The sequence below is a fragment of the Trachinotus anak genome, unplaced genomic scaffold (genome assembly GCF_046630095.1).
Source record: "Trachinotus anak isolate AG129_WGS33_773 ecotype Australia unplaced genomic scaffold, CSIRO_AGI_Tana_v1 ptg000026l, whole genome shotgun sequence".
Lineage (NCBI taxonomy): Eukaryota > Metazoa > Chordata > Actinopteri > Carangiformes > Carangidae > Trachinotus > Trachinotus anak.
Genome location: NW_027273877.1, coordinates 15,332,812 through 15,360,749, shown reverse-complemented (window position 1 = coordinate 15,360,749; position 27,938 = coordinate 15,332,812). Strand labels below are relative to the sequence as shown.

Here is a 27,938-nt window from a genome sequence, read left to right as displayed (position 1 = left end):
TAGTCTGGCTCCGATTCTATTGAAAGTGTTTGAGGAGATGGAGGGAAAAGGTCGTACTCCTGAGACCTTGACACTTGGTCTGATTACAATCATATTCAAAAATAGAGGGGACAAAACCATGCTTGACAATTACAGACCAATCAGTTTACTCAATACAGACTATAAAATAATAACAAAACTCTTGGCAAATAGGTTAAAAACAGTTATTGCATCGATAGTCAACTGGACACAAGCTTACAGTATTCCTGGCAGAGACATCATAGATACAGTGCTATCAGTCAAAGAAAACATAAATGAAATGGTAAAACAGGGAGGCATTTACCTGGGCATTGATTTTGAAAAAGCTTTTGACAGGGTGGAGCACAAATTCTTATGGGCAGTTCTTCAAAAATTTGGTTTTGGTGATAAATTCATCAAATGGATCCAATTACTATACAACAATGCATATGGTTGTGTTAAATGCAATGGACATATGACCGGGAAATTTCAAATTCAAAGATCAGTGAGGCAGGGGTGTCCCCTCTCCTCCCTGCTGTACAGTTTGGTGGCCGAGCCTCTAGCCTTGTTAATTACTCAGGACAAACAAATAACAGGTATTACATCTCCAATAGGAATAGAAACCAAAATTTTACAGTACGCTGATGATACAAACATTATGATTAAAAATGAAGACAGTATAGACAAAGTATTAGCACACATCCAGGAGTATGGCAAAGCATCAGGATCCAAAATCAATATGAATAAAACAGAAATAATGTATTGTGGCAATGTAGCTCGGTCGCCAAATAGGTGGCAGTTCAGAGAGGCGGCGGATAGTGTCAGGGTCTTGGGAGTGCACCTAGGGCATGATCAGGAGGCTGCTGCAAACAAAACATGGAAGGAGCTGATGAGCAAAATCAGTAATACGCTGGCGTTGTGGAAAATGCGGGGGCTAACGCTGCGAGGTAAGGTGGTCGTGATCAACTCCTTGGTTCTATCCAAACTAGTTCATACGCTATCTGTCTGTCATATGCCAGGTCAAGTTCTAAACAGCATTAATAACTGCATCTCTGCCTTTATATGGGGCAGCAAAAGAAACCTCATAGCTCACAACACAATCATTGACAGTTACAATAATGGTGGTTTAAAACTAATTGATATAGTGACAAAGAAACATGCACTGAGAATTAAAATGATACAGAAATATTTACAAACTACTAATAAACATGTATGGAAAGATTTTTTCCATAGTTCACTCATCTCCATAGGCAATTGCAATAAAAACAATCTCTGTCAGGTTCAAACTAAAACTCAATACTCACATCTCAATCCTTTTGATAAAGAAATCTTGGAAGCTTGGGGGTTGGCTCGACCACTCCTCAAGGCTAAAGTAGAAAACAGAAATCAACTTTTGCAGCTCCCCATTTTCCACAACCCAGAGATTATGCATTTGAGCAGACCACTTTCCTGTGCCCTCCTGATGCAGGCAGGTATACAGACTTTGGGAGATGTGCTGGATGAGAAGGGAATAGTAAATGCAGGGAAAATCCAAAGTGTTGTTAAAAATAAGAGAATTAAAATAAGAAAAGGTATTATTGATCAAATGTGCTGTAAAATCTCAGAAGGCCTTCCATTACATTGGAGAGCTGTCTGGACAAAAACATATGGTAAGGTGCAGAGTGATGCTCCAGAATTTCTTCTGTGGACAGGTCACAACTCCAAAAACCTCCTGGAAATAAAATCCAAAATCTGGTACAACTTATTCTTAAAAAAAATCACACAACGGCCTGCCTCAGAGAAAGCATGGCAAAAACATTTTCCAAACAAAAATATAACTACTATTTGGCATAATATAATGCCCAAATATGGCAACCCCCATTGTACAAACATTGATTTCAAAATAAGACACAGAAGAGTTTTCACGAGCATTATTCTACACCAAATAAATAAAACAAGGTATGGAAGAGAATGTGCTGTATGTAGGGAAGAAGAGGAGGATTTAGAACATCTTGTCTTGCACTGTCCGGTCTGCAAAGAGTTCAGCCAACGAGTCAGAGTTCTCTTGGAACAGCATTGTGGAATCTCTTTTACAGAGGAAAGCGAGTGGAAGTGGACTCTTCTCTTTGGGCTTGTAGCCAGAAAGAAAGATGCTAACACAATGTTAATTAACATCATTTTGGCCTTCACAAGGCAAGCAATATATACAGCCCGGAACTATGCATTACATGATAATAAAACTGTGAATAGATGGGAGCTTTTCAGAAATTCTTTAAAATTACACCTCAGGATAATGATTTCAATAAAAAGCATGGACTTTCAAAGAACATTCATGTCAAATACAAGCCTGATAAAGTTACAAGACAATGGTGATTTAGAGATAATGATGTAAAATGTGAATTTTGTTTGTTTGTTTGTCATTTTCCTTTATTCAATAATGTTACATTTAAATTTCTCGACCTTAGTGTTGATGGCTGTTTTTTGTAGATTCTCAGGTAGACTCTTTGATTCTACTTTTCTTTTGTTGGTTTTTGTTGTCTTCACTGTGTACATAATGTAAATATCATCACAAAATTGGAATAATAATGAATTTCAAATGTATTTGAATCTTTTTGATAATAAAAGAGAAAAAAAAAAAAAAAAAAAAAAAGCACGCCCGATCTCGTCCGATCTCGGAAGCTAAGCAGGGTCGGGCCTGGTTAGTACTTGGGTGGAAGACCGCCTGGGAATACCAGGTGCTGTAAGCTTTTTCACTTTTCTGTGCAAACAACAGAGGACACTGCTGCTTCAGTAAACAGCACTGACTGTGCCACTGCTCAACTGTCAATCACTGTGCAGACAGTTCAGCTCACAGTGCACAAACCACACTTTCATATTATCACATTACACAGTTGACAAGTTGACAAGTTGAGAGAAAGAAAGAAAGAAAGAAAGTCAAGCAAAGACACCCGCGCTTGACATACACAGCCATGTCTGTGATGGTGTGGATCATCATGTATAAAGGGGGTAGTTGTCACTTGCTCTGCGGCTTACGGCCATACCACCCTGAGCACGCCCGATCTCGTCAGATCTCGGAAGCTAAGCAGGGTCGGGCCTGGTTAGTACTTGGATGGGAGACCGCCTGGGAATACCTGGTGCTGTAAGCTTTTTCACTTTTCTGTGCAAACAACAGAGGACGCTGCTGCTTCAGTAAACAGCACTGACTGTGCCACTGCTCAACTGTCAATCACTGTGCAGACAGTTCAGCTCACGGTGCACAAACCACACTTTCATATTATCACATTACACAGTTGACAAGTTGAGAGAAAGAAAGAAAGAAAGAAAGTCGAGCAAAGACACCCGCGCTTGACATACACAGCCATGTCTGTGATGGTGTGGATCATCATGTATAAAGGGGGTAGTTGTCACTTTCTCTGCGGCTTACGGCCATACCACCCTGAGCACGCCCGATCTCGTCCGATCTAGGAAGCTAAGCAGGGTCGGGCCTGGTTAGTACTTGGATGGGAGACCGCCTGGGAATACCAGGTGCTGTAAGCTTTTTCACTTTTCTGTGCAAACAACAGAGGACGCTGCTGCTTCAGTAAACAGCACTGACTGTGCCACTGCTCAACTGTCAATCACTGTGCAGACAGTTCAGCTCACAGTGCACAAACCACACTTTCATATTATCACATTACACAGTTGACAAGTTGAGAGAAAGAAAGAAAGAAAGAAAGTCAAGCAAAGACACCCGCGCTTGACATACACAGCCATGTGTGTGATGGTGTGGATCATCATGTATAAAGGGGGTAGTTGTCACTTGCTCTGCGGCTTACGGCCATACCACCCTGAGCACGCCCGATCTCGTCAGATCTCGGAAGCTAAGCAGGGTCGGGCCTGGTTAGTACTTGGATGGGAGACCGCCTGGGAATACCAGGTGCTGTAAGCTTTTTCACTTTTCTGTGCAAACAACAGAGGACGCTGCTGCTTCAGTAAACAGCACTGACTGTGCCACTGCTCAACTGTCAATCACTGTGCAGACAGTTCAGCTCACAGTGCACAAACCACACTTTCATATTATCACATTACACAGTTGACAAGTTGAGAGAAAGAAAGAAAGAAAGAAAGTCGAGCAAAGACACCCGCGCTTGACATACACAGCCATGTCTGTGATGGTGTGGATCATCATGTATAAAGGGGGTAGTTGTGACTTGCTCTCCGGCTTACGGCCATACCACCCTGAGCACGCCCGATCTCGTCCGATCTCGGAAGCTAAGCAGGGTCGGGCCTGGTTAGTACTTGGATGGGAGACCGCCTGGGAATACCAGGTGCTGTAAGCTTTTTCACTTTTCTGTGCAAACAACAGAGGACGCTGCTGCTTCAGTAAACAGCACTGACTGTGCCACTGCTCAACTGTCAATCACTGTGCAGACAGTTCAGCTCACAGTGCACAAACCACACTTTCATATTATCACATTACACAGTTGACAAGTTGACAAGTTGAGAGAAAGAAAGAAAGAAAGAAAGTCAAGCAAAGACACCCGCGCTTGACATACACAGCCATGTCTGTGATGGTGTGGATCATCATGTATAAAGGGGGTAGTTGTCACTTGCTCTGCGGCTTACGGCCATACCACCCTGAGCACGCCCGATCTCGTCCGATCTCGGAAGCTAAGCAGGGTCGGGCCTGGTTAGTACTTGGATGGGAGACCGCCTGGGAATACCAGGTGCTGTAAGCTTTTTCACTTTTCTGTGCAAACAACAGAGGACGCTGCTGCTTCAGTAAACAGCACTGACTGTGCCACTGCTCAACTGTCAATCACTGTGCAGACAGTTCAGCTCACAGTGCACAAACCACACTTTCATATTATCACATTACACAGTTGACAAGTTGAGAGAAAGAAAGAAAGAAAGAAAGTCGAGCAAAGACACCCGCGCTTGACATACACAGCCATGTCTGTGATGGTGTGGATCATCATGTATAAAGGGGGTAGTTGTCACTTGCTCTGCGGCTTACGGCCATACCACCCTGAGCACGCCCGATCTCGTCCGATCTCGGAAGCTAAGCAGGGTCGGGCCTGGTTAGTACTTGGATGGGAGACCGCCTGGGAATACCAGGTGCTGTAAGCTTTTTCACTTTTCTGTGCAAACAACAGAGGACGCTGCTGCTTCAGTAAACAGCACTGACTGTGCCACTGCTCAACTGTCAATCACTGTGCAGACAGTTCAGCTCACAGTGCACAAACCACACTTTCATATTATCACATTACACAGTTGACAAGTTGAGAGAAAGAAAGAAAGAAAGAAAGTCGAGCAAAGACACCCGCGCTTGACATACACAGCCATGTCTGTGATGGTGTGGATCATCATGTATAAAGGGGGTAGTTGTCACTTGCTCTGCGGCTTACGGCCATACCACCCTGAGCACGCCCGATCTCGTCCGATCTCGGAAGCTAAGCAGGGTCGGGCCTGGTTAGTACTTGGATGGGAGACCGCCTGGGAATACCAGGTGCTGTAAGCTTTTTCACTTTTCTGTGCAAACAACAGAGGACGCTGCTGCTTCAGTAAACAGCACTGACTGTGCCACTGCTCAACTGTCAATCACTGTGCAGACAGTTCAGCTCACAGTGCACAAACCACACTTTCATATTATCACATTACACAGTTGACAAGTTGACAAGTTGAGAGAAAGAAAGAAAGAAAGAAAGTCAAGCAAAGACACCCGCGCTTGACATACACAGCCATGTCTGTGATGGTGTGGATCATCATGTATAAAGGGGGTAGTTGTCACTTGCTCTGCGGCTTACGGCCATACCACCCTGAGCACGCCCGATCTCGTCCGATCTCGGAAGCTAAGCAGGGTCGGGCCTGGTTAGTACTTGGATGGGAGACCGCCTGGGAATACCAGGTGCTGTAAGCTTTTTCACTTTTCTGTGCAAACAACAGAGGACGCTGCTGCTTCAGTAAACAGCACTGACTGTGCCACTGCTCAACTGTCAATCACTGTGCAGACAGTTCAGCTCACAGTGCACAAACCACACTTTCATATTATCACATTACACAGTTGACAAGTTGACAAGTTGAGAGAAAGAAAGAAAGAAAGAAAGTCAAGCAAAGACACCTGCGCTTGACATACACAGCCATGTCTGTGATGGTGTGGATCATCATGTATAAAGGGGGTAGTTGTCACTTTCTCTCCAGCTTACGGCCATACCACCCTGAGCACGCCCGATCTCGTCCGATCTCGGAAGCTAAGCAGGGTCGGGCCTGGTTAGTACTTGGATGGGAGACCGCCTGGGAATACCAGGTGCTGTAAGCTTTTTCACTTTTCTGTGCAAACAACAGAGGATGCTGCTGCTTCAGTAAACAGCACTGACTGTGCCACTGCTCAACTGTCAATCACTGTGCAGACAGTTCAGCTCACAGTGCACAAACCACACTTTCATATTATCACATTACACAGTTGACAAGTTGAGAGAAAGAAAGAAAGAAAGAAAGTCGAGCAAAGACACCCGCGCTTGACATACACAGCCATGTCTGTGATGGTGTGGATCATCATGTATAAAGGGGGTAGTTGTCACTTGCTCTGCGGCTTACGGCCATACCACCCTGAGCACGCCCGATCTCGTCCGATCTCGGAAGCTAAGCAGGGTCGGGCCTGGTTAGTACTTGGATGGGAGACCGCCTGGGAATACCAGGTGCTGTAAGCTTTTTCACTTTTCTGTGCAAACAACAGAGGACGCTGCTGCTTCAGTAAACAGCACTGACTGTGCCACTGCTCAACTGTCAATCACTGTGCAGACAGTTCAGCTCACAGTGCACAAACCACACTTTCATATTATCACATTACACAGTTGACAAGTTGACAAGTTGAGAGAAAGAAAGAAAGAAAGAAAGTCAAGCAAAGACACCCGCGCTTGACATACACAGCCATGTCTGTGATGGTGTGGATCATCATGTATAAAGGGGGTAGTTGTCACTTGCTCTGCGGCTTACGGCCATACCACCCTGAGCACGCCCGATCTCGTCCGATCTCGGAAGCTAAGCAGGGTCGGGCCTGGTTAGTACTTGGATGGGAGACCGCCTGGGAATACCAGGTGCTGTAAGCTTTTTCACTTTTCTGTGCAAACAACAGAGGACGCTGCTGCTTCAGTAAACAGCACTGACTGTGCCACTGCTCAACTGTCAATCACTGTGCAGACAGTTCAGCTCACAGTGCACAAACCACACTTTCATATTATCACATTACAAAGTTGACAAGTTGAGAGAAAGAAAGAAAGAAAGAAAGTCAAGCAAAGACACCCGCGCTTGACATACACAGCCATGTTTGTGATGGTGTGGATCATCATGTATAAAGGGGGTAGTTGTCACTTGCTCTGCGGCTTACGGCCATACCACCCTGAGCACGCCTGATCTCGAAAGCTAAGCAGGGTCAGGCCTGGTTAGTACTTGGATGGGAGACCGCCTGGGAATACCAGGTGCTGTAAGCTTTTTCACTTTTCTGTGCAAACAACAGAGGACGCTGCTGCTTCAGTAAACAGCACTGACTGTGCCACTGCTCAACTGTCAATCACTGTGCAGACAGTTCAGCTCACAGTGCACAAACCACACTTTCATATTATCACATTACACAGTTGACAAGTTGACAAGTTGAGAGAAAGAAAGAAAGAAAGAAAGTCAAGCAAAGACACCCGCGCTTGACATACACAGCCATGTCTGTGATGGTGTGGATCATCATGTATAAAGGGGGTAGTTGTCACTTGCTCTCCAGCTTACGGCCATACCACCCTGAGCACGCCCGATCTCGTCCGATCTCGGAAGCTAAGCAGGGTCGGGCCTGGTTAGTACTTGGATGGGAGACCGCCTAGGAATACCAGGTGCTGTAAGCTTTTTCACTTTTCTGTGCAAACAACAGAGGACGCTGCTGCTTCAGTAAACAGCACTGACTGTGCCACTGCTCAACTGTCAATCACTGTGCAGACAGTTCAGCTCACAGTGCACAAACCACACTTTCATATTATCACATTACACAGTTGACAAGTTGAGAGAAAGAAAGAAAGAAAGAAAGTCGAGCAAAGACACCCGCGCTTGACATACACAGCCATGTCTGTGATGGTGTGGTTCATCATGTATAAAGGGGGTAGTTGTCACTTGCTCTGCGGCTTACGGCCATACCACCCTGAGCACGCCCGATCTCGTCCGATCTCGGAAGCTAAGCAGGGTCGGGCCTGGTTAGTACTTGGATGGGAGACCGCCTGGGAATACCAGGTGCTGTAAGCTTTTTCACTTTTCTGTGCAAACAACAGAGGACGCTGCTGCTTCAGTAAACAGCACTGACTGTGCCACTGCTCAACTGTCAATCACTGTGCAGACAGTTCAGCTCACAGTGCACAAACCACACTTTCATATTATCACATTACACAGTTGACAAGTTGAGAGAAAGAAAGAAAGAAAGAAAGTCGAGCAAAGACACCCGCGCTTGACATACACAGCCATGTCTGTGATGGTGTGGATCATCATGTATAAAGGGGGTAGTTGTCACTTGCTCTGCGGCTTACGGCCATACCACCCTGAGCACGCCCGATCTCGTCCGATCTCGGAAGCTAAGCAGGGTCGGGCCTGGTTAGTACTTGGATGGGAGACCGCCTGGGAATACCAGGTGCTGTAAGCTTTTTCACTTTTCTGTGCAAACAACAGAGGACGCTGCTGCTTCAGTAAACAGCACTGACTGTGCCACTGCTCAACTGTCAATCACTGTGCAGACAGTTCAGCTCACAGTGCACAAACCACACTTTCATATTATCACATTACACAGTTGACAAGTTGACAAGTTGAGAGAAAGAAAGAAAGAAAGAAAGTCGAGCAAAGACACCCGCGCTTGACATACACAGCCATGTCTGTGATGGTGTGGATCATCATGTATAAAGGGGGTAGTTGTCACTTGCTCTGCGGCTTACGGCCATACCACCCTGAGCACGCCCGATCTCGTCCGATCTCGGAAGCTAAGCAGGGTCGGGCCTGGTTAGTACTTGGATGGGAGACCGCCTGGGAATACCAGGTGCTGTAAGCTTTTTCACTTTTCTGTGCAAACAACAGAGGACGCTGCTGCTTCAGTAAACAGCACTGACTGTGCCACTGCTCAACTGTCAATCACTGTGCAGACAGTTCAGCTCACAGTGCACAAACCACACTTTCATATTATCACATTACACAGTTGACAAGTTGAGAGAAAGAAAGAAAGAAAGAAAGTCGAGCAAAGACACCCGCGCTTGACATACACAGCCATGTCTGTGATGGTGTGGATCATCATGTATAAAGGGGGTAGTTGTCACTTGCTCTGCGGCTTACGGCCATACCACCCTGAGCACGCACAGAGGAGGAGCACGCCGTACGTTCACGACAGTCAATCAGTCCGTGTTTTTTTGGATCGTTTTCAGCCTTGGTTTTTGCTGGTTTGTAATTTTTTAGTTTAGTATTTAATTTGTGGGTTACATCCCCCGACAGCTTTTGCTGTCTGGGGGACTCTTTGTGTTTAAAAAATCATTCAAATGGATCCAACGGTGACAGACAAAGGAACGGAAAAGACGACGGAGAAGAGAATGCCCGCGAGTGCGGAAAAACAGAAGAAAATGTACGAAAAGAGACTGACAATCATGTTGGAAATAGAAGGAGAGGAGAGAACAACGATGATGGACATGCTGAGAAAAGTGAGGGCGGAGTGTGGAGAAGTGCTTGGCTGCCGTTTTAAGACGCCAAAGTCATACGAGCTGACGATGAAAGAGGAAAGCGGGAAGAAAAAGCTGATGGACGGACTGAGAATTGGGAACAACAGACTGATGGCGAAAGAACTGGGTAACAATGAAATGGTCGTCTCATTCATTAATCTGCCCACTTACATAGAGGATGAGGAAATATTGGCAAAACTACAGGACTGGGGAGTCACTGCGGTCTCGTCCATTAAGAGGAGGATGTGGCCAGGGACGGACATCGCTGATGGGACGAGGTTTTTAAAGGTCCGTTTCACAGACGCTGTGAAATCATTGCCATATTCCACTAAGTTTGAGACGGTAAGCGGAGCGGAGCACTTCCGCGTCATCCATGACAGGCAAGTTAAAGTTTGCCGCTTGTGTATACAGCCTGGCCACATTGTCAGAGACTGTCCCACTTTTATTTGTTTTAAATGTGGGAAACAGGGGCATTACGCACGAGAGTGTGATGCGGAGGGGAAATGTGCTCTGTGCAAAGAAAAGATCTCCCTGTGTGTGTGTGGAGAGCCGGGGGAGGACGCCGAAGAGCCGTCATACTCCGACGTCTCTGACGAGGAGGAGAGAGAGGCGGAGGACGGCGCCGATACGGGGAGAGAGGAGGATGGACGGAGAGGCGGCGTCGAGAGGGAGGAGCCGGGAATGACCGGAGAGACCCACGAGGAGGGAAACCGTGACTGTGGGGAATCGAGAGGAGACGAAGGAGGGAGAGACTCTGATAATCCAGCACCACAAAATCCAGACAATTATGCTGGCTTTGGAACGCGGGCAGCAAATGAAAAAGACGGGAAAGCTGTGTCGGACGGGTCTGAGGGCGAGGAGGGGATGGACGTCAGCGCAGAGACCATCAGACAGCTGAAGAGAAAGAAGAGGGCGAAGGAAAAGGAGAAGATGAAGGTTAAAAAGTAGAGGTATGGCTGCTGCTCTGCTATTCTTTTTTGTTTTATGCCTTATGTTGCATATTGCTTCGTTTAACTGTAACGGTCTAAGAGGAAAAACGAAAGCGGAGTTGGTATTTAATGCCATAAAAGCAGAAGTACTGTGCCTGCAAGAGACTCACTGGACTGACGAAGTTTTTAAAGATATCAGCTCACTGTGGAGAGGCAAAATTATTGCAAATAATATGAGTCACAGAGCATGTGGTGTTGCTATCTTGGTAAAAGAGGAGACATTGACTGACATACAGGTAGTCCACAAAGATGACAAAGGGAGGTTGCTTGTCATTGAATTTAATTTTTGTAACATTAGGTTTAGATTAATTAATGTCTATGCACCAAATATTGAAAAGGAAAGAAGAGAAATGTTTGATAATTTGAGGACTTTTTGTACTGAGAGATGTATTTTGGTTGGTGATTTTAATTTATGGTGTACAAGGCTGGATGGGTCCAGCAGTGTTAATTTCAGAAACGATACTTCAAGGAGTGTTTTATTTGATGTTATGAATAAGGAAGATTTAGTTGATGTATGGAGGGATATGTATCCAAACAGGAGAGAATACTCAAGAAAGCAAATGGTTTTGGGAAAAGTGAAACAAAGCAGAATAGATTTAGTTTTGATTAAAAGAAATATTTTGAGTTGGGTCTTGAATGTAAAATATAAGTTTTTGGGTTTAAGTGATCATGCTGCTTTAACTTTTGGTTTTGGGGTGAGATGTGAAGGGAGGGGAGGGGGGGTTTGGTGTTTAAACTCTTGTTTGTTAAAAGAGGAGGAATATAGAAAAATTATTTCAAGACTTATAAAAAATGAGCAAGAAAATACTTTATTTGAAGACGATGTTTGTTTATGGTGGGAACAGATGAAGAATAAAATAAAAAGAACAAGTATTAGATTTGCAAAAAAGAGGAACTTTGTGAAAAAGAAAGAGGAAAATGAAGTGAAAGAAAAATTAATAAAAGAGCTGGAAAGACTGGAGGAGGATCCGAATCGGGATAGGACATACTTTATGAAATTAGAAGGTGAGATAGAATATTATGAGAGAGAAAAATATGAGGGAGCAGTTATCAGAAGTAGGGCTCAGTATGCAGTTGAGGGAGAAAAGTGTACAAACTTCTTTCTCAACTTGGAGAAAAGTAAACAGGTAAAGTCTTATATAACGGAGCTAGAAAGTGAGAATGGAGAGAGAGTGACAGATTTTGTAGGCATTTTGGAGGTAGTGGAAGCTTTTTATGCAAAACTGTTTCAAAAGGAAGGTATAGTGCAGGAATGTGTGGATGAGATATTAGATACTGTTGATGCCAGAATATCAGATGAAAGTAAACAAATGTGTGACGATGATTTGACAATTGATGAAATTAAAATAGCTATAGAGCAAATGAAATCCAGCAAGAGTCCAGGTTCAGATGGCCTGACACATGAATTTTATAAGGTTTTTTCTGATATATTGGTGCCAATACTGTTGAAAGTGTATAAGTGTATGGAGGAAAGGAAAACGGTTCCAGAGTCAATGGCAACAGGGGTTATTACTATCTTGTTTAAAAAAAGAGGGAGTCCGTTTAAATTAGAAAATTACAGGCCTTTAAGTCTGTTGAACTCGGACTACAAGATTTTAACAAAAGCTTTAGCCAATAGATTGAGGGACGTGGTAGGAGAAATAATAGCACCAACACAAGCTTATAGTATACCAGGTAGGGACATCACTGATGTCATATGTACAATTAGAGATGTAGTCAATAGTATGAATAATGATGGTGAGGGTGGTCTAGTCCTGAATTTAGACTTAAATAAAGCTTTTGATAGGGTTGAACATGGGTATTTAGAACAGGTTTTGGGCAAATTTGGTTTTGGGGATAGGTTTGTTAATTGGATAATGTTGCTATATGCAAATGCTAAAAGTTGTGTGAAAATAAATGGTATGCTCACTGATGTTTTCCCAGTACAACGGTCAGTCAGACAAGGCTGTCCTCTTTCAGCCTTGCTCTATTCTTTAGCAGCAGAACCATTGGCAACACTATGTAAAAAAGACATTTCTTTACAAAGCATTCAAATACCATATAGCACAAATAGTCTAATTCATCAATTTGCTGACGATACAACCTTTACTGTCAGAACCATAGAAAGTGTAAAAGGAATAATGAAACATGTTGAAACATATGGGAGAGCATCAGGAGCAAAAGTAAACATAGAAAAATCAGAAATTATGTGTGTAGGGCATACAAATCCAGAAGAGTGTGAAATTCCTTTAAAGATAACGAGAGACTTCATTAAAATATTGGGTGTGAACATAGGAGTACAGAGTAAGGAAGCGAGAGATGCCACATGGACTGGTATATTGAATAAAGTTAAACAATTATTAAATTTGTGGTCTATGAGAGGGCTGCGATTAAAAGGTAAGGTTGTAGTCATTAACTCATTGCTTCTATCAAAATTTAATTATGTGATGGGAGCTCTAGATCTCCCTGAGTGGGTTTTGAATGAGGTGAGAGCTGTAATAAGTAAGTTTCTGTGGAGAGGAAAAGGAGTTAAAATATCTATGAAGACATTAATAGCAGGGTATGGAGAGGGAGGGCTAAAACTGATGGACTTAGATGTTAAACGAAAAGCATTGAGAATAAAGGTGGTTAAAAAATATCTATATGGTAAGGAGGAGTATGGTTGGAAAGGGTTCTTTAAGGATTTTCTGTGTAAAAGTGGAGGATGTGGGGACAGTGGGATCTTTATGAGATTCAGAAAGAATATGTTGGAAAATCTTCCTGTGTTTTATCAAGAGGTATTTCTAGCTTGGGCAGATTTCATTGAGCACCTGAAATATGACTGCAAAACAATAAATCAAATATTAGATCAGCCAGTATTTATGAATCCACAAATAAAAAACAGTGGGAATGTTTTGTATGACAAAGTTTTCATACAAGCAGGATTAAAACAAGTGAGAGATTTTGCTTATGAGTATGTGCCTGGCTTCTTGCCAAATAGAGCCATTTTTGACAGTGTTGTGGAGATAGACGAGGAGGTAGGTAGAACTAAGGTGGATAATGTGATTAAGTGCATAAAAGGAAGCTTACCGGATATATGGATTAAAACAATAGAGAGGGAAACAGTTCAGGTAGGAAAGAGTGAGCTACCAGATCTGTACATTGATCAGATTGATGGGAAAATGCTCTTTAATAAAATAAAAGTAAAGATGTTGTACACGTTGATGCTGATGAAAGAAATCAAGACCCCAGCATCAGAAAATGTTTGGTTGAAGGTATTTCAGGATCTGAATGTGAAAGAAATTTGGAAAAATTTACATGTCAAGTACAATAGCATAGACTGTGAAAATTTGGACTTCAAACTCAGACATAACAGAATATACACGAATGTGGTCATTCACCAAATTAATAAAAATGTAGATCGGTTTTGTGATGTTTGTAAATCAGATCCTGAAACACTGATGCATTTGTTTTTTGAATGCAAGGAATTAAAGAACTTTCAATTGAAACTAATAACCCTGATCAAAAACAATTGGAAATTAGATCTGATAGCGAATGATTGGAAGAAAGTTTTCTTTTTTGGTTCAAGTAAAACATCAAAAACTGTGAATGTTAATTTGTTTAATTTTGTATTAAGTCATGCTAGATATGCAGTATGGCTAAGGAGAAATTTAGCACATTTTGAAGGGAAGAGGATAGAAGTGTTAGCTTTGTTTGTATCGGTATTAAGGAAAGATGTTGCTTTGCGATGGAACTTTTTGAGTAGGAGTTTGTTTGAGGAGTTTTTTGTGCAAGGCAGTAGCCTTATTTCTATTGATGATGGAGGTAGATTTCATATTAATTTATGATTTTTATCCTTTGTGCTTTGTTTTGTTGTTAATGTGTATGTATATGTAAATATTGTGTTCTGAAAAGCTTTGTATATTTTCATAATAAAAGAAAAAAAAAAAAAAAAAAAGCACGCCCGATCTCGTCCGATCTCGGAAGCTAAGCAGGGTCGGGCCTGGTTAGTACTTGGATGGGAGACCGCCTGGGAATACCAGGTGCTGTAAGCTTTTTCACTTTTCTGTGCAAACAACAGAGGACGCTGCTGCTTCAGTAAACAGCACTGACTGTGCCACTGCTCAACTGTCAATCACTGTGCAGACAGTTCAGCTCACAGTGCACAAACCACACTTTCATATTATCACATTACACAGTTGACAAGTTGACAAGTTGAGAGAAAGAAAGAAAGAAAGAAAGTCAAGCAAAGACACCCGCGCTTGACATACACAGCCATGTCTGTGATGGTGTGGATCATCATGTATAAAGGGGGTAGTTGTCACTTGCTCTGCGGCTTACGGCCATACCACCCTGAGCACGCCCGATCTCGTCCGATCTCGGAAGCTAAGCAGGGTCGGGTCTGGTTAGTACTTGGATGGGAGACCGCCTGGGAATACCAGGTGCTGTAAGCTTTTTCACTTTTCTGTGCAAACAACAGAGGACGCTGCTGCTTCAGTAAACAGCACTGACTGTGCCACTGCTCAACTGTCAATCACTGTGCAGACAGTTCAGCTCACAGTGCACAAACCACACTTTCATATTATCACATTACACAGTTGACAAGTTGACAAGTTGAGAGAAAGAAAGAAAGAAAGAAAGTCAAGCAAAGACACCCGCGCTTGACATACACAGCCATGTCTGTGATGGTGTGGATCATCATGTATAAAGGGGGTAGTTGTCACTTGCTCTGCGGCTTACGGCCATACCACCCTGAGCACGCCCGATCTCGTCCGATCTCGGAAGCTAAGCAGGGTCGGGCCTGGTTAGTACTTGGATGGGAGACCGCCTGGGAATACCAGGTGCTGTAAGCTTTTTCACTTTTCTGTGCAAACAACAGAGGATGCTGCTGCTTCAGTAAACAGCACTGACTGTGCCACTGCTCAACTGTCAATCACTGTGCAGACAGTTCAGCTCACAGTGCACAAACCACACTTTCATATTATCACATTACACAGTTGACAAGTTGAGAGAAAGAAAGAAAGAAAGAAAGTCGAGCAAAGACACCCGCGCTTGACATACACAGCCATGTCTGTGATGGTGTGGATCATCATGTATAAAGGGGGTAGTTGTCACTTGCTCTGCGGCTTACGGCCATACCACCCTGAGCACGCCCGATCTCGTTCGATCTCGGAAGCTAAGCAGGGTCGGGCCTGGTTAGTACTTGGATGGGAGACCGCCTGGGAATACCAGGTGCTGTAAGCTTTTTCACTTTTCTGTGCAAACAACAGAGGATGCTGCTGCTTCAGTAAACAGCACTGACTGTGCCACTGCTCAACTGTCAATCACTGTGCAGACAGTTCAGCTCACAGTGCACAAACCACACTTTCATATTATCACATTACACAGTTGACAAGTTGAGAGAAAGAAAGAAAGAAAGAAAGTCGAGCAAAGACACCCGCGCTTGACATACACAGCCATGTCTGTGATGGTGTGGATCATCATGTATAAAGGGGGTAGTTGTCACTTGCTCTGCGGCTTACGGCCATACCACCCTGAGCACGCCCGATCTCGTCCGATCTCGGAAGCTAAGCAGGGTCGGGCCTGGTTAGTACTTGGATGGGAGACCGCCTGGGAATACCAGGTGCTGTAAGCTTTTTCACTTTTCTGTGCAAACAACAGAGGACGCTGCTGCTTCAGTAAACAGCACTGACTGTGCCACTGCTCAACTGTCAATCACTGTGCAGACAGTTCAGCTCACAGTGCACAAACCACACTTTCATATTATCACATTACACAGTTGACAAGTTGAGAGAAAGAAAGAAAGAAAGAAAGTCGAGCAAAGACACCCGCGCTTGACATACACAGCCATGTCTGTGATGGTGTGGATCATCATGTATAAAGGGGGTAGTTGTCACTTGCTCTGCGGCTTACGGCCATACCACCCTGAGCACGCACAGAGGAGGAGCACGCCGTACGTTCACGACAGTCAATCAGTCCGTGTTTTTTTGGATCGTTTTCAGCCTTGGTTTTTGCTGGTTTGTAATTTTTTAGTTTAGTATTTAATTTGTGGGTTACATCCCCCGACAGCTTTTGCTGTCTGGGGGACTCTTTGTGTTTAAAAAATCATTCAAATGGATCCAACGGTGACAGACAAAGGAACGGAAAAGACGACGGAGAAGAGAATGCCCGCGAGTGCGGAAAAACAGAAGAAAATGTACGAAAAGAGACTGACAATCATGTTGGAAATAGAAGGAGAGGAGAGAACAACGATGATGGACATGCTGAGAAAAGTGAGGGCGGAGTGTGGAGAAGTGCTTGGCTGCCGTTTTAAGACGCCAAAGTCATACGAGCTGACGATGAAAGAGGAAAGCGGGAAGAAAAAGCTGATGGACGGACTGAGAATTGGGAACAACAGACTGATGGCGAAAGAACTGGGTAACAATGAAATGGTCGTCTCATTCATTAATCTGCCCACTTACATAGAGGATGAGGAAATATTGGCAAAACTACAGGACTGGGGAGTCACTGCGGTCTCGTCCATTAAGAGGAGGATGTGGCCAGGGACGGACATCGCTGATGGGACGAGGTTTTTAAAGGTCCGTTTCACAGACGCTGTGAAATCATTGCCATATTCCACTAAGTTTGAGACGGTAAGCGGAGCGGAGCACTTCCGCGTCATCCATGACAGGCAAGTTAAAGTTTGCCGCTTGTGTATACAGCCTGGCCACATTGTCAGAGACTGTCCCACTTTTATTTGTTTTAAATGTGGGAAACAGGGGCATTACGCACGAGAGTGTGATGCGGAGGGGAAATGTGCTCTGTGCAAAGAAAAGATCTCCCTGTGTGTGTGTGGAGAGCCGGGGGAGGACGCCGAAGAGCCGTCATACTCCGACGTCTCTGACGAGGAGGAGAGAGAGGCGGAGGACGGCGCCGATACGGGGAGAGAGGAGGATGGACGGAGAGGCGGCGTCGAGAGGGAGGAGCCGGGAATGACCGGAGAGACCCACGAGGAGGGAAACCGTGACTGTGGGGAATCGAGAGGAGACGAAGGAGGGAGAGACTCTGATAATCCAGCACCACAAAATCCAGACAATTATGCTGGCTTTGGAACGCGGGCAGCAAATGAAAAAGACGGGAAAGCTGTGTCGGACGGGTCTGAGGGCGAGGAGGGGATGGACGTCAGCGCAGAGACCATCAGACAGCTGAAGAGAAAGAAGAGGGCGAAGGAAAAGGAGAAGATGAAGGTTAAAAAGTAGAGGTATGGCTGCTGCTCTGCTATTCTTTTTTGTTTTATGCCTTATGTTGCATATTGCTTCGTTTAACTGTAACGGTCTAAGAGGAAAAACGAAAGCGGAGTTGGTATTTAATGCCATAAAAGCAGAAGTACTGTGCCTGCAAGAGACTCACTGGACTGACGAAGTTTTTAAAGATATCAGCTCACTGTGGAGAGGCAAAATTATTGCAAATAATATGAGTCACAGAGCATGTGGTGTTGCTATCTTGGTAAAAGAGGAGACATTGACTGACATACAGGTAGTCCACAAAGATGACAAAGGGAGGTTGCTTGTCATTGAATTTAATTTTTGTAACATTAGGTTTAGATTAATTAATGTCTATGCACCAAATATTGAAAAGGAAAGAAGAGAAATGTTTGATAATTTGAGGACTTTTTGTACTGAGAGATGTATTTTGGTTGGTGATTTTAATTTATGGTGTACAAGGCTGGATGGGTCCAGCAGTGTTAATTTCAGAAACGATACTTCAAGGAGTGTTTTATTTGATGTTATGAATAAGGAAGATTTAGTTGATGTATGGAGGGATATGTATCCAAACAGGAGAGAATACTCAAGAAAGCAAATGGTTTTGGGAAAAGTGAAACAAAGCAGAATAGATTTAGTTTTGATTAAAAGAAATATTTTGAGTTGGGTCTTGAATGTAAAATATAAGTTTTTGGGTTTAAGTGATCATGCTGCTTTAACTTTTGGTTTTGGGGTGAGATGTGAAGGGAGGGGAGGGGGGGTTTGGTGTTTAAACTCTTGTTTGTTAAAAGAGGAGGAATATAGAAAAATTATTTCAAGACTTATAAAAAATGAGCAAGAAAATACTTTATTTGAAGACGATGTTTGTTTATGGTGGGAACAGATGAAGAATAAAATAAAAAGAACAAGTATTAGATTTGCAAAAAAGAGGAACTTTGTGAAAAAGAAAGAGGAAAATGAAGTGAAAGAAAAATTAATAAAAGAGCTGGAAAGACTGGAGGAGGATCCGAATCGGGATAGGACATACTTTATGAAATTAGAAGGTGAGATAGAATATTATGAGAGAGAAAAATATGAGGGAGCAGTTATCAGAAGTAGGGCTCAGTATGCAGTTGAGGGAGAAAAGTGTACAAACTTCTTTCTCAACTTGGAGAAAAGTAAACAGGTAAAGTCTTATATAACGGAGCTAGAAAGTGAGAATGGAGAGAGAGTGACAGATTTTGTAGGCATTTTGGAGGTAGTGGAAGCTTTTTATGCAAAACTGTTTCAAAAGGAAGGTATAGTGCAGGAATGTGTGGATGAGATATTAGATACTGTTGATGCCAGAATATCAGATGAAAGTAAACAAATGTGTGACGATGATTTGACAATTGATGAAATTAAAATAGCTATAGAGCAAATGAAATCCAGCAAGAGTCCAGGTTCAGATGGCCTGACACATGAATTTTATAAGGTTTTTTCTGATATATTGGTGCCAATACTGTTGAAAGTGTATAAGTGTATGGAGGAAAGGAAAACGGTTCCAGAGTCAATGGCAACAGGGGTTATTACTATCTTGTTTAAAAAAAGAGGGAGTCCGTTTAAATTAGAAAATTACAGGCCTTTAAGTCTGTTGAACTCGGACTACAAGATTTTAACAAAAGCTTTAGCCAATAGATTGAGGGACGTGGTAGGAGAAATAATAGCACCAACACAAGCTTATAGTATACCAGGTAGGGACATCACTGATGTCATATGTACAATTAGAGATGTAGTCAATAGTATGAATAATGATGGTGAGGGTGGTCTAGTCCTGAATTTAGACTTAAATAAAGCTTTTGATAGGGTTGAACATGGGTATTTAGAACAGGTTTTGGGCAAATTTGGTTTTGGGGATAGGTTTGTTAATTGGATAATGTTGCTATATGCAAATGCTAAAAGTTGTGTGAAAATAAATGGTATGCTCACTGATGTTTTCCCAGTACAACGGTCAGTCAGACAAGGCTGTCCTCTTTCAGCCTTGCTCTATTCTTTAGCAGCAGAACCATTGGCAACACTATGTAAAAAAGACATTTCTTTACAAAGCATTCAAATACCATATAGCACAAATAGTCTAATTCATCAATTTGCTGACGATACAACCTTTACTGTCAGAACCATAGAAAGTGTAAAAGGAATAATGAAACATGTTGAAACATATGGGAGAGCATCAGGAGCAAAAGTAAACATAGAAAAATCAGAAATTATGTGTGTAGGGCATACAAATCCAGAAGAGTGTGAAATTCCTTTAAAGATAACGAGAGACTTCATTAAAATATTGGGTGTGAACATAGGAGTACAGAGTAAGGAAGCGAGAGATGCCACATGGACTGGTATATTGAATAAAGTTAAACAATTATTAAATTTGTGGTCTATGAGAGGGCTGCGATTAAAAGGTAAGGTTGTAGTCATTAACTCATTGCTTCTATCAAAATTTAATTATGTGATGGGAGCTCTAGATCTCCCTGAGTGGGTTTTGAATGAGGTGAGAGCTGTAATAAGTAAGTTTCTGTGGAGAGGAAAAGGAGTTAAAATATCTATGAAGACATTAATAGCAGGGTATGGAGAGGGAGGGCTAAAACTGATGGACTTAGATGTTAAACGAAAAGCATTGAGAATAAAGGTGGTTAAAAAATATCTATATGGTAAGGAGGAGTATGGTTGGAAAGGGTTCTTTAAGGATTTTCTGTGTAAAAGTGGAGGATGTGGGGACAGTGGGATCTTTATGAGATTCAGAAAGAATATGTTGGAAAATCTTCCTGTGTTTTATCAAGAGGTATTTCTAGCTTGGGCAGATTTCATTGAGCACCTGAAATATGACTGCAAAACAATAAATCAAATATTAGATCAGCCAGTATTTATGAATCCACAAATAAAAAACAGTGGGAATGTTTTGTATGACAAAGTTTTCATACAAGCAGGATTAAAACAAGTGAGAGATTTTGCTTATGAGTATGTGCCTGGCTTCTTGCCAAATAGAGCCATTTTTGACAGTGTTGTGGAGATAGACGAGGAGGTAGGTAGAACTAAGGTGGATAATGTGATTAAGTGCATAAAAGGAAGCTTACCGGATATATGGATTAAAACAATAGAGAGGGAAACAGTTCAGGTAGGAAAGAGTGAGCTACCAGATCTGTACATTGATCAGATTGATGGGAAAATGCTCTTTAATAAAATAAAAGTAAAGATGTTGTACACGTTGATGCTGATGAAAGAAATCAAGACCCCAGCATCAGAAAATGTTTGGTTGAAGGTATTTCAGGATCTGAATGTGAAAGAAATTTGGAAAAATTTACATGTCAAGTACAATAGCATAGACTGTGAAAATTTGGACTTCAAACTCAGACATAACAGAATATACACGAATGTGGTCATTCACCAAATTAATAAAAATGTAGATCGGTTTTGTGATGTTTGTAAATCAGATCCTGAAACACTGATGCATTTGTTTTTTGAATGCAAGGAATTAAAGAACTTTCAATTGAAACTAATAACCCTGATCAAAAACAATTGGAAATTAGATCTGATAGCGAATGATTGGAAGAAAGTTTTCTTTTTTGGTTCAAGTAAAACATCAAAAACTGTGAATGTTAATTTGTTTAATTTTGTATTAAGTCATGCTAGATATGCAGTATGGCTAAGGAGAAATTTAGCACATTTTGAAGGGAAGAGGATAGAAGTGTTAGCTTTGTTTGTATCGGTATTAAGGAAAGATGTTGCTTTGCGATGGAACTTTTTGAGTAGGAGTTTGTTTGAGGAGTTTTTTGTGCAAGGCAGTAGCCTTATTTCTATTGATGATGGAGGTAGATTTCATATTAATTTATGATTTTTATCCTTTGTGCTTTGTTTTGTTGTTAATGTGTATGTATATGTAAATATTGTGTTCTGAAAAGCTTTGTATATTTTCATAATAAAAGAAAAAAAAAAAAAAAGCACGCCCGATCTCGTCCGATCTCGGAAGCTAAGCAGGGTCGGGCCTGGTTAGTACTTGGATGGGAGACCGCCTGGGAATACCAGGTGCTGTAAGCTTTTTCACTTTTCTGTGCAAACAACAGAGGACGCTGCTGCTTCAGTAAACAGCACTGACTGTGCCACTGCTCAACTGTCAATCACTGTGCAGACAGTTCAGCTCACAGTGCACAAACCACACTTTCATATTATCACATTACACAGTTGACAAGTTGAGAGAAAGAAAGAAAGAAAGAAAGTCGAGCAAAGACACCCGCGCTTGACATACACAGCCATGTCTGTGATGGTGTGGATCATCATGTATAAAGGGGGTAGTTGTCACTTGCTCTGCGGCTTACGGCCATACCACCCTGAGCACGCCTGATCTCGTCCGATCTCGGAAGCTAAGCAGGGTCGGGCCTGGTTAGTACTTGGATGGGAGACCGCCTGGGAATACCAGGTGCTGTAAGCTTTTTCACTTTTCTGTGCAAACAACAGAGGATGCTGCTGCTTCAGTAAACAGCACTGACTGTGCCACTGCTCAACTGTCAATCACTGTGCAGACAGTTCAGCTCACAGTGCACAAACCACACTTTCATATTATCACATTACACAGTTGACAAGTTGACAAGTTGAGAGAAAGAAAGAAAGAAAGAAAGTCGAGCAAAGACACCCGCGCTTGACATACACAGCCATGTCTGTGATGGTGTGGATCATCATGTATAAAGGGGGTAGTTGTCACTTGCTCTGCGGCTTACGGCCATACCACCCTGAGCACGCCCGATCTCGTCCGATCTCGGAAGATAAGCAGGGTCGGGCCTGGTTAGTACTTGGATGGGAGACCGCCTGGGAATACCAGGTGCTGTAAGCTTTTTCACTTTTCTGTGCAAACAACAGAGGACGCTGCTGCTTCAGTAAACAGCACTGACTGTGCCACTGCTCAACTGTCAATCACTGTGCAGACAGTTCAGCTCACAGTGCACAAACCACACTTTCATATTATCACATTACACAGTTGACAAGTTGACAAGTTGAGAGAAAGAAAGAAAGAAAGAAAGTCAAGCAAAGACACCCGCGCTTGACATACACAGCCATGTCTGTGATGGTGTGGATCATCATGTATAAAGGGGGTAGTTGTCACTTGCTCTGCGGCTTACGGCCATACCACCCTGAGCACGCCCGGTCTCGTCCGATCTCGGAAGCTAAGCAGGGTCGGGCCTGGTTAGTACTTGGATGGGAGACCGCCTGGGAATACCAGGTGCTGTAAGCTTTTTCACTTTTCTGTGCAAACAACAGAGGACGCTGCTGCTTCAGTAAACAGCACTGACTGTGCCACTGCTCAACTGTCAATCACTGTGCAGACAGTTCAGCTCACAGTGCACAAACCACACTTTCATATTATCACATTACACAGTTGACAAGTTGACAAGTTGAGAGAAAGAAAGAAAGAAAGAAAGTCAAGCAAAGACACCCGCGCTTGACATACACAGCCATGTCTGTGATGGTGTGGATCATCATGTATAAAGGGGGTAGTTGTCACTTGCTCTGCGGCTTACGGCCATACCACCCTGAGCACGCCCGATCTCGTCCGATCTCGGAAGCTAAGCAGGGTCGGGCCTGGTTAGTACTTGGATGGGAGACCGCCTGGGAATACCAGGTGCTGTAAGCTTTTTCACTTTTCTGTGCAAACAACAGAGGACGCTGCTGCTTCAGTAAACAGCACTGACTGTGCCACTGCTCAACTGTCAATCACTGTGCAGACAGTTCAGCTCACAGTGCACAAACCACACTTTCATATTATCACATTACACAGTTGACAAGTTGAGAGAAAGAAAGAAAGAAAGAAAGTCGAGCAAAGACACCCGCGCTTGACATACACAGCCATGTCTGTGATGGTGTGGATCATCATGTATAAAGGGGGTAGTTGTCACTTGCTCTGCGGCTTACGGCCATACCACCCTGAGCACGCCTGATCTCGTCCGATCTCGGAAGCTAAGCAGGGTCGGGCCTGGTTAGTACTTGGATGGGAGACCGCCTGGGAATACCAGGTGCTGTAAGCTTTTTCACTTTTCTGTGCAAACAACAGAGGACGCTGCTGCTTCAGTAAACAGCACTGACTGTGCCACTGCTCAACTGTCAATCACTGTGCAGACAGTTCAGCTCACAGTGCACAAACCACACTTTCATATTATCACATTACACAGTTGACAAGTTGACAAGTTGAGAGAAAGAAAGAAAGAAAGAAAGTCAAGCAAAGACACCCGCGCTTGACATACACAGCCATGTCTGTGATGGTGTGGATCATCATGTATAAAGGGGGTAGTTGTCACTTGCTCTGCGGCTTACGGCCATACCACCCTGAGCACGCCCGATCTCGTCCGATCTCGGAAGCTAAGCAGGGTCGGGCCTGGTTAGTACTTGGATGGGAGACCGCCTGGGAATACCAGGTGCTGTAAGCTTTTTCACTTTTCTGTGCAAACAACAGAGGACGCTGCTGCTTCAGTAAACAGCACTGACTGTGCCACTGCTCAACTGTCAATCACTGTGCAGACAGTTCAGCTCACAGTGCACAAACCACACTTTCATATTATCACATTACACAGTTGACAAGTTGAGAGAAAGAAAGAAAGAAAGAAAGTCGAGCAAAGACACCCGCGCTTGACATACACAGCCATGTCTGTGATGGTGTGGATCATCATGTATAAAGGGGGTAGTTGTCACTTGCTCTGCGGCTTACGGCCATACCACCCTGAGCACGCCCGATCTCGTCCGATCTCGGAAGCTAAGCAGGGTCGGGCCTGGTTAGTACTTGGATGGGAGACCGCCTGGGAATACCAGGTGCTGTAAGCTTTTTCACTTTTCTGTGCAAACAACAGAGGACGCTGCTGCTTCAGTAAACAGCACTGACTGTGCCACTGCTCAACTGTCAATCACTGTGCAGACAGTTCAGCTCACAGTGCACAAACCACACTTTCATATTATCACATTACACAGTTGACAAGTTGACAAGTTGAGAGAAAGAAAGAAAGAAAGAAAGTCAAGCAAAGACACCCGCGCTTGACATACACAGCCATGTCTGTGATGGTGTGGATCATCATGTATAAAGGGGGTAGTTGTCACTTGCTCTGCGGCTTACGGCCATACCACCCTGAGCACGCCCGATCTCGTCCGATCTCGGAAGCTAAGCAGGGTCGGGCCTGGTTAGTACTTGGATGGGAGACCGCCTGGGAATACCAGGTGCTGTAAGCTTTTTCACTTTTCTGTGCAAACAACAGAGGACGCTGCTGCTTCAGTAAACAGCACTGACTGTGCCACTGCTCAACTGTCAATCACTGTGCAGACAGTTCAGCTCACAGTGCACAAACCACACTTTCATATTATCACATTACACAGTTGACAAGTTGAGAGAAAGAAAGAAAGAAAGAAAGTCGAGCAAAGACACCCGCGCTTGACATACACAGCCATGTCTGTGATGGTGTGGATCATCATGTATAAAGGGGGTAGTTGTCACTTGCTCTGCGGCTTACGGCCATACCACCCTGAGCACGTACTGCGCATGTCTGGTGTTACGGCGAGAGTCAGAGAGGAGTGAGACAGAGAGACAGCGTTGGAGCGAGGGAGCGAGTGCTCCCCCCCTCCTTTTTTTTTGAGAATATTTGACTATTGAATGAACTTTTCTTGTTTTTGAGTGAGTGTGTTTTTTGTTTTAGTTATTCCCCCAACAGTTCTCACGCTGTTTGGGGGGATAAAAGTTTGTTTGTCTCTCGTTTTGAATCCCGTTTCGGGATTCTTTTTCGGACGGATAACATGGCGACTGGGACTATCGGGAAGTCGACAGGCATCTTGAGAATGGAAAATGGACTAAGAAACGACAGAAACGATAAAGGAATAAATGAAAAGAAAATGCATTTTGAAAAAAACTTAACAGTACAAGTTGAACTGGTTGGCGAGGAAGCTGTGACAGCGATGGAATTAATGAAATGCATCAGAGAGCTGTGCGGCGGACTTATTGCCTGCAGATTTACTGGTGATAAAAAATATGAAATTACCATGACAAGTGTGTCGGGGAAAGATCGGCTAATGGATGGTTTTAAAATCGGAATGACGAGCGTCATGGGGAGAGAGCTGGCGAATGATCAACTGGTGGTCTCTTTTCTTGGACTTCCTGCATACATCACGGACGAAGAAATTGTGGACAAGTTACATGGTTGGGGAGTTTCAGCTACATCTCCGATTAAGAGGAGAATGTGGCCGGGAACGCACATTGCAGATGGGACAAGGTATGTGAGAGTTAAGTTTAATGACACAGTACAGTCTCTTCCGTATTCGGCAAAATTCAATACAGCGACCGGGTCGGAATATTTTCGTGTTATACATGACAGACAAGTGAAAGTATGTAGAGTGTGTTTACAGTCAGGGCATATTCTCAGAGAATGCCCTGAATTCATGTGTCACAAATGCGGAGTCCAGGGGCATTATGCCAGAGAGTGCGTTAAAGCCGCCAAACGGTGTGAACTATGCCATAATAATCTAGATAATTGTGTGTGCAACATCAGTGAGAATGATGGAGAAATCCAAGATGAGTCTGAGGCAGATTTAGAGGAAAATGGAAGTGCGGAGAGTGAAGAAGAGGAGGAAATGGAGTGCGTAAATGAGACAGTCATGGCTGAAGAGGCTGACTCGCGGAGCGTCAGCGCGGAGCGGCCGGCACGAGCGCGCAAAGAGAGCGCGACAGTGCTCAGCGTTCAGCAGGGGATGGTTGGACATATGCGGTCCACAAAGGACATGTGTGCTGTGATGGGAACGGGGCCTGGAAAAGACCTCGAACCCGTCGAGCTGCCGAGCTCCCAGGAACCGCTTCTCCCCTCAGCCGATAGCGCTCCAGATCCTCTCACTCTCTCTGCGACAGGTTTTCCATCGTCAGCTCCTCAGACAGCAGAATCAGACTCTGAACTGGACATTTTCCAAATAAATCAGATTAGGAAAAAATTAAATTCTGGAAGGCCAGCAAAGAAAAATAAAAAAAGCAAAAGCAAGAGCAAAACATGAGCACAACATTTTTTAAACTCTATGTGATGACGGCTTTCCTTCTCTCTCTCAATGCACGTGGGCTCCGCAGTAGAGAGAAACTAAATGCAATATTAATGTCTGCAAAATGTGATATTTTATGTCTGCAAGAAACTAAGTGGGATGAAAATATTGTCAAATCAGTTCAAAGCTTATGGAAAGGGAATGTTTATGTGGCCAATGGCACTGCATCCTCTCGTGGTGTTGCAATATTATGTAGAGAACATGTGTTCTGTAACATACAGTGTGTTTACAATGATCCTTTAGGCAGATATTTGGTAATTGATGTCATAAAAACTGAGGAGAAATTCAGAATAGTAAATGTTTATGCACCAAATGAGGAAAAAGACAGGAAAGTATTTTTTAAACAACTACTCAAATGGTGTACCACGAAGTGTTTTGTTATAGGAGATTTCAATGTCAGTCTCACTAAAAATGATATATCAAACAATAATGTGTTTAAAGATGATGCCAGTAGGAATACTCTGTATGAGGTGATGGAGACAATGAACCTAGTAGATTTATGGAGAGTCTTACACCCCAACAGAAAAGAATTCTCAAGGCAGCAAATTGTTAAAGGTAAAATGAAAAGATCTAGAATTGATTTATGTTTAATATCACCCCAGATAACTTCAAAAGTTGCATACATAAAATACATTACAAATCCATGGAGTGATCATTCATTCCTGGAGGTTAAGTTGGGAGCTCCAGGGGAATCCAGAAATGGAGGACTCTGGTGCTTTAACAGCAGCCTCCTGGGAGAGAAAAAATTTAATATGAAAATCAGAAGATTGTTGCAGATAATAACTGAAGAATTACCTTTTGTTGAAGATCTCCTTATATGGTGGGAAGAAGTTAAATATAGAATCAAAAAAGCATGTGTAAATTACAGTAAACATAAGAAATGGTTAGAGAATCAAGAAGAGTTAGACATTAGAGGGAAAATAAGAGATGAGTTAGATAAACTAGAAACAAATCCCGATCATGATATGAGTAAGTATATAAATTTAAAAAGCAAACAGGACCTGATAGAAATT

At 43.2% G+C, this 27,938-nt stretch overlaps 27 non-coding genes and 1 pseudogene across 27 annotated transcripts; all 28 read left to right on the top strand.

Moving 5' to 3' along the window:
* Window positions 1-3,003: 3,003 nt before the first annotated feature.
* On the top strand, window positions 3,004-3,122 carry LOC139610928 (5S ribosomal RNA). The gene has a single exon (XR_011686230.1). It is a non-coding gene; the product is annotated as a 5S ribosomal RNA (ribosomal RNA).
* Window positions 3,123-3,394: 272 nt separating this feature from the next.
* LOC139610234 (5S ribosomal RNA) lies at window positions 3,395-3,513 on the top strand. Its single transcript, XR_011685680.1, has one exon. It is a non-coding gene; the product is annotated as a 5S ribosomal RNA (ribosomal RNA).
* A 272-nt stretch (window positions 3,514-3,785) lies between these two features.
* LOC139610920 (5S ribosomal RNA) lies at window positions 3,786-3,904 on the top strand. The gene has a single exon (XR_011686222.1). It is a non-coding gene; the product is annotated as a 5S ribosomal RNA (ribosomal RNA).
* A 272-nt stretch (window positions 3,905-4,176) lies between these two features.
* Window positions 4,177-4,295, top strand: LOC139610699 (5S ribosomal RNA). The gene has a single exon (XR_011686003.1). It is a non-coding gene; the product is annotated as a 5S ribosomal RNA (ribosomal RNA).
* A 280-nt stretch (window positions 4,296-4,575) lies between these two features.
* On the top strand, window positions 4,576-4,694 carry LOC139610698 (5S ribosomal RNA). Its single transcript, XR_011686002.1, has one exon. It is a non-coding gene; the product is annotated as a 5S ribosomal RNA (ribosomal RNA).
* A 272-nt stretch (window positions 4,695-4,966) lies between these two features.
* On the top strand, window positions 4,967-5,085 carry LOC139610697 (5S ribosomal RNA). The gene has a single exon (XR_011686001.1). It is a non-coding gene; the product is annotated as a 5S ribosomal RNA (ribosomal RNA).
* A 272-nt stretch (window positions 5,086-5,357) lies between these two features.
* LOC139610695 (5S ribosomal RNA) lies at window positions 5,358-5,476 on the top strand. The gene has a single exon (XR_011686000.1). It is a non-coding gene; the product is annotated as a 5S ribosomal RNA (ribosomal RNA).
* Window positions 5,477-5,756: 280 nt separating this feature from the next.
* On the top strand, window positions 5,757-5,875 carry LOC139610694 (5S ribosomal RNA). The gene has a single exon (XR_011685999.1). It is a non-coding gene; the product is annotated as a 5S ribosomal RNA (ribosomal RNA).
* A 280-nt stretch (window positions 5,876-6,155) lies between these two features.
* On the top strand, window positions 6,156-6,274 carry LOC139610693 (5S ribosomal RNA). The gene has a single exon (XR_011685998.1). It is a non-coding gene; the product is annotated as a 5S ribosomal RNA (ribosomal RNA).
* A 272-nt stretch (window positions 6,275-6,546) lies between these two features.
* On the top strand, window positions 6,547-6,665 carry LOC139610692 (5S ribosomal RNA). The gene has a single exon (XR_011685997.1). It is a non-coding gene; the product is annotated as a 5S ribosomal RNA (ribosomal RNA).
* Window positions 6,666-6,945: 280 nt separating this feature from the next.
* Window positions 6,946-7,064, top strand: LOC139610690 (5S ribosomal RNA). The gene has a single exon (XR_011685995.1). It is a non-coding gene; the product is annotated as a 5S ribosomal RNA (ribosomal RNA).
* A 272-nt stretch (window positions 7,065-7,336) lies between these two features.
* LOC139610444 (5S ribosomal RNA) lies at window positions 7,337-7,445 on the top strand (annotated as a pseudogene).
* Window positions 7,446-7,725: 280 nt separating this feature from the next.
* LOC139610097 (5S ribosomal RNA) lies at window positions 7,726-7,844 on the top strand. Its single transcript, XR_011685545.1, has one exon. It is a non-coding gene; the product is annotated as a 5S ribosomal RNA (ribosomal RNA).
* A 272-nt stretch (window positions 7,845-8,116) lies between these two features.
* On the top strand, window positions 8,117-8,235 carry LOC139610689 (5S ribosomal RNA). The gene has a single exon (XR_011685994.1). It is a non-coding gene; the product is annotated as a 5S ribosomal RNA (ribosomal RNA).
* A 272-nt stretch (window positions 8,236-8,507) lies between these two features.
* LOC139610688 (5S ribosomal RNA) lies at window positions 8,508-8,626 on the top strand. The gene has a single exon (XR_011685993.1). It is a non-coding gene; the product is annotated as a 5S ribosomal RNA (ribosomal RNA).
* A 280-nt stretch (window positions 8,627-8,906) lies between these two features.
* LOC139610687 (5S ribosomal RNA) lies at window positions 8,907-9,025 on the top strand. Its single transcript, XR_011685992.1, has one exon. It is a non-coding gene; the product is annotated as a 5S ribosomal RNA (ribosomal RNA).
* A 5,937-nt stretch (window positions 9,026-14,962) lies between these two features.
* Window positions 14,963-15,081, top strand: LOC139610144 (5S ribosomal RNA). The gene has a single exon (XR_011685591.1). It is a non-coding gene; the product is annotated as a 5S ribosomal RNA (ribosomal RNA).
* A 280-nt stretch (window positions 15,082-15,361) lies between these two features.
* Window positions 15,362-15,480, top strand: LOC139610686 (5S ribosomal RNA). Its single transcript, XR_011685991.1, has one exon. It is a non-coding gene; the product is annotated as a 5S ribosomal RNA (ribosomal RNA).
* Window positions 15,481-15,752: 272 nt separating this feature from the next.
* On the top strand, window positions 15,753-15,871 carry LOC139610031 (5S ribosomal RNA). The gene has a single exon (XR_011685482.1). It is a non-coding gene; the product is annotated as a 5S ribosomal RNA (ribosomal RNA).
* Window positions 15,872-16,143: 272 nt separating this feature from the next.
* Window positions 16,144-16,262, top strand: LOC139610685 (5S ribosomal RNA). The gene has a single exon (XR_011685990.1). It is a non-coding gene; the product is annotated as a 5S ribosomal RNA (ribosomal RNA).
* A 5,925-nt stretch (window positions 16,263-22,187) lies between these two features.
* On the top strand, window positions 22,188-22,306 carry LOC139610112 (5S ribosomal RNA). Its single transcript, XR_011685560.1, has one exon. It is a non-coding gene; the product is annotated as a 5S ribosomal RNA (ribosomal RNA).
* Window positions 22,307-22,586: 280 nt separating this feature from the next.
* LOC139610026 (5S ribosomal RNA) lies at window positions 22,587-22,705 on the top strand. The gene has a single exon (XR_011685478.1). It is a non-coding gene; the product is annotated as a 5S ribosomal RNA (ribosomal RNA).
* A 280-nt stretch (window positions 22,706-22,985) lies between these two features.
* On the top strand, window positions 22,986-23,104 carry LOC139610130 (5S ribosomal RNA). Its single transcript, XR_011685578.1, has one exon. It is a non-coding gene; the product is annotated as a 5S ribosomal RNA (ribosomal RNA).
* Window positions 23,105-23,384: 280 nt separating this feature from the next.
* Window positions 23,385-23,503, top strand: LOC139610684 (5S ribosomal RNA). Its single transcript, XR_011685989.1, has one exon. It is a non-coding gene; the product is annotated as a 5S ribosomal RNA (ribosomal RNA).
* Window positions 23,504-23,775: 272 nt separating this feature from the next.
* LOC139610111 (5S ribosomal RNA) lies at window positions 23,776-23,894 on the top strand. The gene has a single exon (XR_011685559.1). It is a non-coding gene; the product is annotated as a 5S ribosomal RNA (ribosomal RNA).
* A 280-nt stretch (window positions 23,895-24,174) lies between these two features.
* LOC139610683 (5S ribosomal RNA) lies at window positions 24,175-24,293 on the top strand. Its single transcript, XR_011685988.1, has one exon. It is a non-coding gene; the product is annotated as a 5S ribosomal RNA (ribosomal RNA).
* Window positions 24,294-24,565: 272 nt separating this feature from the next.
* LOC139610682 (5S ribosomal RNA) lies at window positions 24,566-24,684 on the top strand. The gene has a single exon (XR_011685987.1). It is a non-coding gene; the product is annotated as a 5S ribosomal RNA (ribosomal RNA).
* A 280-nt stretch (window positions 24,685-24,964) lies between these two features.
* On the top strand, window positions 24,965-25,083 carry LOC139610681 (5S ribosomal RNA). The gene has a single exon (XR_011685986.1). It is a non-coding gene; the product is annotated as a 5S ribosomal RNA (ribosomal RNA).
* The last annotated feature ends 2,855 nt before the right edge of the window (window positions 25,084-27,938 follow it).